Here is a 9,707-nt window from a genome sequence, read left to right on the forward strand (position 1 = left end):
TCAGAAAGTTTCCCCTCTATAGGTCACAGCTTCAAGCCCACCTTGATGACAGCAGCAGCCACTGGTGTCTGCCCAGACTGCAGTGTGTGCACACAGTGACGTGGAATCCAGTTTCACAATGATATGTTTTCCCGTAGGAAAATAGCATGTTTCTTTATATATTAGTGTTTGGGTTATTTCTTCCAAATAGCTTTTAGGATTCTAATGTAGGCTGTATTTCTTTCCTACAAATAGATTAATAATGTTCTATTCCTTTTTATTAATTTTTCTAGTATTAATATGTTGTTGCCCACCGCACTCTGCCACTTGGATGCTGTGTGAGCCTGGACAAATCTCTTCACCTCTCTGAGACTTCTCTCTGTTAAATGGCACTGTCCCAGGGTCAATGGTGTCAATGAGGATGGCCATGGTTTTGACTGTGGAATCTTTTTTTTATATAATATATATATATATTTATTATTGTAAACAAATGGGATACATGTTGTTTCTCTATTTGTACATGGAGTCAAGACACACCATTTGTGTAATCATAAATTTACATAGGGCAATGTTTTTTGATTCATTCTGTTATTTCCCCCCCCCCCTCCTACCCCTCTTTTCCCTCCATATAGTCCTTCCTTCCTCCATTTTTACCACCCTCCTTATTCCTAACCCTAAACCTAACCCTAACCCTAACGCTAACCCCTCCCACCCCGCATTATATGTCCTCATCCACTTATCAGCAAGATCATTCGTTGACTGTGGAATCTTGCACAAGGGACCTGAGTCTCATTTTCCAAATCTGACCAATGAAGATAGTCACACCCCTTCTCTCAAGAGTGTTAAGAAGAAGAAATGGAGAGCCAGTCTTGCTGGATATATTTTATTCAGTGATTATAATCAGCACTGCCATTTGGGAGCACCTATACTGACTTAGGCCTGTGTTATCCAAGAGCTATTTTTGTGGCTATTTGAACTGAAATGAAATAAAGTGTAAAAAGTTGGTTACCTGATTTTAGTTTCTCCATCGCAAGTGCTCAGTGGCCATGTGTGGCTGGGCAGGTGAGAGACTTTACAATCATTCCAGAAGTTCTTATGGGTGGTGCTGGGTTCCACCATGCATCTCAGACTTTATGTGCCTAAGATTCCCTGGAGGTCAGGTTCGATGCAGATCTCGGTTAGGAAGACCTGTGGTGGAGCCACAGCTCTGCATTTCTGAGTATCTTCCAAGGTCTGGGGACCACAATTTGAGTAGCATCAGTCTAGGCGATGCTGTTTTGGGTTTGATAGGCAGGGCTCTCTTGGAGAAGGTGACACTCACACAGGGACTGGAGGCTGAGGATGGAGGATGAAGACCTGAGAACTCCTCTAGCGGGTTCAAGCTCTAGCACCAACCTGATTCCCCCAGGAAGCCTTAGTGTCCCCGCATAGAAAATGAGCATGACTCTCACCTGCTCCCCACCTCCCTGGGCTGGTGTGAGGAGGGCAAGTGTGGGCAGGGGGCATGTTCATGATGACCTGGGTCCTGCCAGGCAGGGGAGGGGGCCTGGCCCAGCGGCCTCCATGGGGGCTCCCAGGTTGCCATGGAAACAGCCCCGGATCCATGGTGAATCTGGGCACCAGAGAGGTTGTTCTGGTGGGAGAGAGCCATTCACTGACCATGAAGTCATCTATTAATTTTGTATGTATTGCCATGTGCCTGGCTTTGTGTGGGCCAGAGGAAACCATGGACAATATGGAACCCCTCTTCCCTTCTCTTCTTTCTCTTCTCTTCTCTTCTCTTCTCTTCTCTTCTCTTCTCTTCTCTTCTCTTCTTTCTTCCTTTCTTGTACTTAGGATTGAACCCAGGGCCCTTTATCACTAAGCTACATCCCCAGCTCTTTTTTTATTTTTTATTTTTAGGCCCGGTCTCTCCCACTACGTTGCTGAGACTGGCCTCCACTTGTGATCCTCCTGCCTCAGCCTCCCAAGTTGCTGGGATTATAGGCATGCACCACTGCACTGACCAGAACCCGCATCTCCATCTGAGGTCTGTCGACGGTCAGCAGCAGGGCAGGCCAGGTGCCTCATCCCAGCGCACAAGCGCAGGGGCCCTTATTTCCAAGAGAGGGGCAGGGAGCTGGGGGAGGGGACAGAAGGATGTAGGAGAGGTGACAGTGGGAGGGCTGGGATTAGGGAAGGCACGGAGGCAGGAGGGACAGGGGAGAGGCTGGCAGCTTGAGGACCTGCACTTGATGAGGTGTGAGTGGGGCAGGGCCTTGAGGACTACCATGTGGATTCCTCTGTGGGCAGTGGGGGTCCTGGAGGCATGAAGCCCACAGGAGGTCCTCTCCTTGCCTCTGTCTCCAGGTCTTGGCTGGGAGCCCCTGACCTTGACCTCACCCGGCACGACAGCCTTGGTGTTTAGCTGCAGGCTGCTGGCCCCTGGCGCTTCCTCTCACTGACATGCACCGGCCTGTGCCTCGGTGGCTCTGCTCACTCCCAGGAGGCTACTCTGCCCCCGTACCTGGCCCTGCCCCTGGCTGAGGCCTCCTGGATGTTTGACCTGCCCCTTCCCGTTCTTGTCCCAGAGCCGATGACACCTGTTCCTGCAGGGCCGTCCCACTGTCAGATGCTCTGTGTGAATCACCCAGGCACCTGCTCCTGGCCCGCAGCTCCATCCAGCCCAGCTCTGGGCCTGTCACACTTACTCGTGGCTCCGGCCCACAGACCTGGCACATAGTAGGTGCTCACTTCACCAATGTGTAATGGATGACTTGACCCCTCTCACTGCAAGGAGAGGATGCTGCTGCTGGACAGTTTGCAGGAAGGAGGGGGGAGAATGTAAGCCCTCACCACCTGCAGGTTTCATACGGGGACACAGACCATTGTGAGAGGCAGGGGCATGGACAGAATGGCCCTTGGCCTTTCTTCTTGAGTCCAGAGCATTGTTGGGTGGGACACGAGGTCTCTTGAGGGAATCTTAGGATGAGACCTTTTAGGTCTGCAGCCTCCCAGCACCTGGGGCCATTCCAACCTCTATGGCTGTGTGTGGCTCATCCTGTCTCCCCAGCAGCTGGAGGAGAGCAGGCCTCTATGTCCCTCAATATCCCTGGGACACTGAGTGCCTCTGAAGTGGAGCATGAACCTAAGATGGCAGACAGCCGCGAACCCATGAGGCTTGGCCACCTGAGACCCTGGCTAAGGGACCCCCCGGGTGGCACTGATGTCCTTGACCTCCCCACGATGGCCTCAGCCACCTCCCCTTCATGCCCTCCCCGCCCTCTCCTGTTCCCTGCTCAACCAATGCCTGGTCCCCCAGGGTGGCTAGAGAAGGTCTTTGTGACCCAGGCTTCCTGTGGTCTATGGGCAGCTGCTTGGCCCCCTGTAGGCAGGTGCCATGGGCTTCAGTGGAGACCACCAAGCCCAGGACTTCCCTGAGTCAGAGCTGGGTCACACATGTGCCCAGTGTGACCCTGGGCAAGTGACCGTCCCTCTCACCTCTAAAGCATGTCACAGAACCAAGGTGGAAGGCTCCTCTGGCAGATCATCCTGGGAGCCCCCTGGAAGAGGAGCCTGGGACGGGGACATGGTGCTGGGGACTTGTTTGGGGACTGAGCTCAGAAGAGCAACCTCGAAGGGAAGGGCACCCTGGAGGATGGGGAGGACTGAGCCAGAGGGCTGTCCCTGGTCCTGGCCTGGCCCCGGGGCTCACCCGGGGTGCAGGGGTCAGCGGGCCTGCCTGCCTGGCAGGAGGGGCCATAAAGGACCAAGAGTCAGGTCCTGGCAGCTGAGGAAAATTCTCAGAGAAGGGAGAGGCACCCCAGCACACCCACCGTGATCATAGGACTGTCATAGGTGGTCAGCACCTGCCCCCCCAAGGCTCCATGGCAGGGTGGACCCACAGCTGAGTTCTCGCTGCATGGATTTTTCCCTCTGCTCAGGACACCAGAGCCTGTGGGCAGTCCTCACCTCAGCCTCCCCTGTGTTCCTGAGTGGTCTGGTTTCTCTGCCAGAGCTCGGAGCCCAGCAGATGGGCCTGTCCCCTCGGGGACACATGCAGGAGACTGGGTATTCTAGCCAATGGAATGGGGCAGGGACACCCTGGTCCCTCCACACGCAGCCCACAGGCTCCTCGGTGGCTGCCCTTTGTCTCTGGGTCCTGCTCACCAAGCCCCCCATGGGACATCACTCTGGACCTCCGCCTGGATAAGATGGGACCGCCTTACCATTCACAAACCCAGTGGGGACCAGGGGGTTTCCAGCCACCTGGCTACCACCTTCCTCCCGGCCTTCCTCACTCTGAAGGTGAGGCTGCAGGTGTGTGCACGGGGTCCTTTCCTCCTAAGGACAAGTCTTTGGAGGCCTCGATGTCTTCTCTGTGAACGGGGTGCCTGGACACAGAGATGCCCCTCACTGAAGTACGGGAACCTGAAGGAATCCCGCTTGCCTCCCATGAGCCTAAGCCATGGGGACAGTCCAGTGAGGACCGCATCCTCTGAAACTGTGAGCCACCATAAACCTTTCTCCTTCAGGCTGATTGTCTCAGGTGTTCGGTCACAGCAATGCACACTGACTGGCACATCTCCCAGAATCCCAGAGAAATATACAGGAGAGCTGACAGCCCACTTTATAGATGAAAAACTGAGGCTGGGAGATGTTTCTGGCATTTTCCCAAGGGTTTACAGAGATTATCCCACGAGGACCAAGGAATCCTGGATTCAGATTCTTGCTCTGTCCCCTGCCAATAACTATCGTGTTCTACAAATATCAGGCACCAGACAAACACACGAATCATCCCGCAGCTCTCCGAGATGGGTCTTATCTTCATTTCTCATGAAGAAGCCCAGAGAGGCAGAGTGACTTTCCTAGCATCACACACCTAGTCGACACAGGAGGCAGCATTAGAAACTGGGTTTTTATTCAGTGCCCAGCCTGTGCTTTGAATCCCCTCTCTCCAGCTTGGTGACAGCCATCAATAGCCATGTGACTACCAGGGATGGGGTCAAGTGGAAGTGTCCGGGGCAGGGAGGGGCTGGTGTTGCTGGTGTCCTCTCATTTCTGTGGGGTCTACCCCCAGCAGCTGCAGAGGCTGCTATGAGATTTCACTCTGGCAACTTCTCTTGGTGGGTTGCACATGGATGACCAGATCTGCCTCCCTTCCCCACATCCCCCCGGTGGCCCACAGCCAATGATGCGCCATGAGGGGTGCGCTCTTCCTGTTCCCTGGCTTCCCAGGGTCCACACCACAGTTCCAGCCCCAGGGACCCTGGGGGTCGGGTAGGGACTGACATCACCTGCAGCCCCTTCCTCACTGGCTTCTCTCCCTACTCTGCCTGACCCAGTCCCTCAGTCCCTTGTTGGCCCCCTGAGCCTTCACTGGGTGAGAATCCCTCTCAGGGGCTCCGCTTCTGGATGCTGCTCCTCAGTCTTTCCGCAAACCCTTGGAACAGAGATGACTGTCTGACCACCAGCTGGACCTCATGGCCGTGCTGACCCAAGCATGTCCCCCATCCTGGCAAGAAGCCCTGGAAAGGTCTTGGAGCTTCAGAAGCAGCCGTCAGTTGCCAGAGTGCCTGACATGGAGTCGGGTGTGCAATAAACATCTGTTGAGTCAGAGACCTTAGTGAGCAGATGCTTCTGGTACCAGGGAGCTGGGGCTTCTGGAAAGAGCAGGACCAGGTACGGCCAGCATGGGGTAGATGGACAGCGTCCAGGAAGTCCCAGGCTCAGGTCAGCTGGGCACGCTGAAAGTCGGGTCAGCTGCTTGGATACTCAAAACTGTGGCAGAGGCTTAGCCTGAGAGGCCACAAGCCCCAAGGGAGAGCGGGCAGCCCAGGACCCAAATCCACCCGGGACCTGATGCAATTGTCCTGCTTCCACGACTGCTGGGAGGCTGCACAGGGGCTTCTGGCTGGGTACGGGAGACACTCCTGGAAACCCACCAGGCCCGCCACCCCTCAGGATAGGCTAGGTAACTGAGGCATGGGAATGAGAGGGAATTCATTCTTCAAATTCTTTGCATCTCCTGAATTTGGTGCCAGATTCAGGTATTACCAAAGTAAAAAATGGATTAAAAAAAAATAGAGTAGGAAGAATTTGACCCCTGGGCCTGAGCTTGTCTCCCACGTCCTCGCTCTTGTTCTGTGACTGTTTCCAGCTGTGCTACAACTGTTACCACATGCTGCATGGCCTCTCTGGACTGGCCACCCAGCCAATTCACCCGCTGGTTCCTTGTGTCAAGCTGCTGGGTCTTACTAGCACATCCTCCGTATGTTTCATTACAGAAAATCTCAAACATAGTAAAGGTGAATGATTTTAAACAAAGCCCCAGGTATTCACTGTCTGGATTTGACCATTAATGGTCTGTGGAGCTGCCGAAACCCAGACTGCTCCACCCTCCATCTCTCCATCTGCCTGTCAGCTGGTGCCATTTTTTCACGCGATTCAAATTCAAATTTGCAGACATCTGTGGATTTCCCCCGGACACTTCAGTGTGTCCCTCACTTGTTGGGAACAATGTTCAGTTAGGGTTCCTTTAATTTTTTCAGTGATATTTCCAAACTGCGAACAGCACAGATCTGAACAGCACAGATGAGCATTGACCGAGGCAGCACCAAGTCCTATTGCAATACAGAGCAGTTCCATCTCCCAGGAAATGTCCTCATTCCCCTTTCCATTCAACCCCACAAGCCCCCAGAGGCAAAAATTCTACTTTTTTCCACCATGGCTTAATCAGACCATTGTCAAACTTCATACAAGTGGAATTGTACAAACGTTTCTTCTGCATCAATGCTGGGGATCTGTCATGACCTTGTGTACATCACGGGTCTCTTTCTTTTTATCACTGAGTGGCATCCCACTTAATGGTCATACCACAATGTGTTTATCGAGATGGTGGGTTGGTCTGGTTGCCAACATTTGGTATTGTCAGTCTCTGATTTTAGGCCTTCTAGGCACGCAATAGTATCTCACTGCAGTTTTAATTTGCACTGGTGACCAGCAGAGTTGAGTGACTCCATTGTAAAAGTCAGAAAATGGAGGCTCAGAAAGGTTGAGTAATTGGTTCAAGACTGCACAGGTTGAAAAGTCAGTGTTCATACCCACTGCTACAGTATGAATATTTGTGTCCTTCCAAAATGCATAGGTCGAAAACTAACCCCCACTGAAATGGTGTTGGGAGATGGGACCTCTGGGGGACTCGGTCAGGAGGGTGGAACCCTCTTTAATGGTATTAATACCCTTATAAGAGAGGTCTGCAGAGGTCCCTCACCCTGTCCTCCATGTGAGAGCACAGCTGGAAGGTGCCATCTATGATCCAGACGTGGGTCCTCAGCAGACACTGGATCTGCCAACACCTTGTTCTTGGGCTCCAGACTCCAAACTATGGGGAACAGATGTCTGCTGTTAAAAGCCACCTGGCTTCTGGTATTTTGTTATAGCTGCCCTCACCAACTAAGAAGAGCCCTTCCCTTGGCTTCGAAACCATTTAGCTCAAAACCATAAAGCAGGGCTGGATTCATCCTCCACGGCCCTCCCACACTCTCTAGGACATTTACAACATGATAATAATGATAATAATATTTTAAAAACCTAAATAATCAAGAAGAAGGCAATAAAAAAAAAAGTGTCCAGAACTGAATGATTGGAAAAGAGGGAGGAATCCTGCAGGGGGTGGAAACTTTGTATTCATGGAAGTCACTCATTGTCTGCATAGCCTTTTTTTTTTTTTTTTTTTTTTGGGTACCGAGAATTGAACCCAGGGGCGCTTTACCACCGAGCCACATCCCCAGACCTTTTAAAAATATTTTCTCTAGAGACTGGGTCTCACTGAGTGGCTGAGGGCCTCATTAAGTTGCTGAGGCTGGTTTTGAACTCACGATCCTCCTGCCTCAGCCTCCCAAGCCCTCTTCATGGCCTGTATGCAGGTGGGTTGCATTTTTGAAATCCTCTTCTTGATTCCGATTCTTTTTCTGTGCCCAATGCTCTGGGACTGATTCATGGGGTTTGGGGTTGTGCCTTTGCCCTGCTTGGAGGCAGAGAGTGGGTTTTGATGAACTCCTGAGCCCTTCTGGCAAGACAGGGATGGCCGGCCGTCACATGACGCTGCCTGGCAGCTTGCAGGCTGCAGAGCGCCCTCCCTGCCCAGCATCTCCTTGCTGTTGTGTTTATGTTGGTGCCATCGGATTCAAACTTGGCAGGGGCCAACATGGCCTTAGGGCTCGTGGCTGAGCTCAGATGCAGACTCTGTTTGCAAACAGCTCAAACTGTGTTGCCAAGTGCTCTCACCCCTGACTCGATCCTACCAGCCCCCAGGTTGTGACTCAGGAAAACCAGCAATGGCAAAAGTCACAGGGGCCATTCAGGCTGTCCTGGTCCCCCGTGGCCTAGGACTCACACTTCCATTTCTCCAATACTTCACCCTCTTCCTGCGGAGGAACCACCTTCCTCTCTCAGCTGTAGGGGTTCAGGTGGAGCTGCCCATCAGTGCCAGGGGTGGGCTGGAGACCAGCACTAGCCAATCAGAGCACTTCATGTCTCTGCCTGTAGTGATTGGTTAAAGGACACACGTGACCCAACTGAGCCAGTGAGATTCCATTCGGCTCCTTAAAGCCGTGGTCTTTTGCTGTTGGTTTGCTAAACTGGAAGAAGTTCAGTTTGAAGCTCTTGGTGGCCCTTCTTGCCATCAGGAGAAGAGAGCCTTCAAGGTCAGCCTCAAGGAAAGAAGAGTCAAAGGGTGGAGGGAAACAGATTCCAAGGGACAGCAATTGAGCTCCTGGGTCCAGCTGTGCCTGAAACCCGAATTTTTCAATTTGGTGGTCCTGTTAATTCCCTGCACATGCTTAAACAATCTTACATGGGTGCCTGTCACTTGTAACTGGAAAAGACTCTAACCTATACTTCTACATGGTGGCAGGGTAGGGGTGGGAAGAAAGAAATTCAGAAAACCTAAGCTGTATCTTTGAAACTTTAGGGTAGGGAGGGAGCGTAGAGGACATTTTAGGGTCATCTGGTTCCGCCCCTTGTGTTCTCACAGAATGTCCTTCACTTCATCCCTGACAGGACATCGGGCTTTCCTTGGATGCTTCCAGTGACAGAGAACTCGGTCTTTCTCCAGGCAGCACATTTCATTGCCAGGAAACTCTGAAGGCTAGAAATTTGGGCAGAGTATCTGTCAATAAGGGACCTAAATAAATAAGATGCAGCCTGGCGTGCCTCTGCCCTCCATTATCATTTGTCACATCATGGTGCTTGCCCTCAAGCCCTGGGTTTGCCATCTCAACCCGGAGCCAAAGCCTGCAGGGCTTTGTTTCTTCCCGAGTTCCTCTGCTCCCCGCTCATGTGCCTGGGAGGACCAGTCCCTGCCTCCTGTAGAGCTCAGACCTCTGCTGCTGCCACTTCCTCTGCTGGCCCCTCTCCTCCTGGATTGCCAGTGCTGGCTCCCTGGCCTCCTCCAAGTCTGTACAGATGTTGCCAGATGCCCACTTAAATCTGTGTCCCCCATTCTGCCCCTGTCGCCTACACTAGGTTAGGTTTCTCCTTAGTGTTTGTCATCACGTGACATGGAATTTAGTTCACTTAACTAAAGTGGCAAGGGCAGGTAATTCTTCTCGCCTCCGTTCATGGTTGTGCCTCCGTCTGGCTGTCCCTTGGTATTGTGGGGGATGGGCACCAGGACCCCAGAGGATCCCCAGGCCAGCAGATGCATGAGGCCCCACAGACTCTCTGCCTTCCTGCTGCAGGTCATC

The sequence above is a fragment of the Sciurus carolinensis genome, unplaced genomic scaffold (genome assembly GCF_902686445.1).
Source record: "Sciurus carolinensis unplaced genomic scaffold, mSciCar1.2, whole genome shotgun sequence".
In the NCBI taxonomy this organism is placed as follows: Eukaryota; Metazoa; Chordata; class Mammalia; order Rodentia; family Sciuridae; genus Sciurus; species Sciurus carolinensis.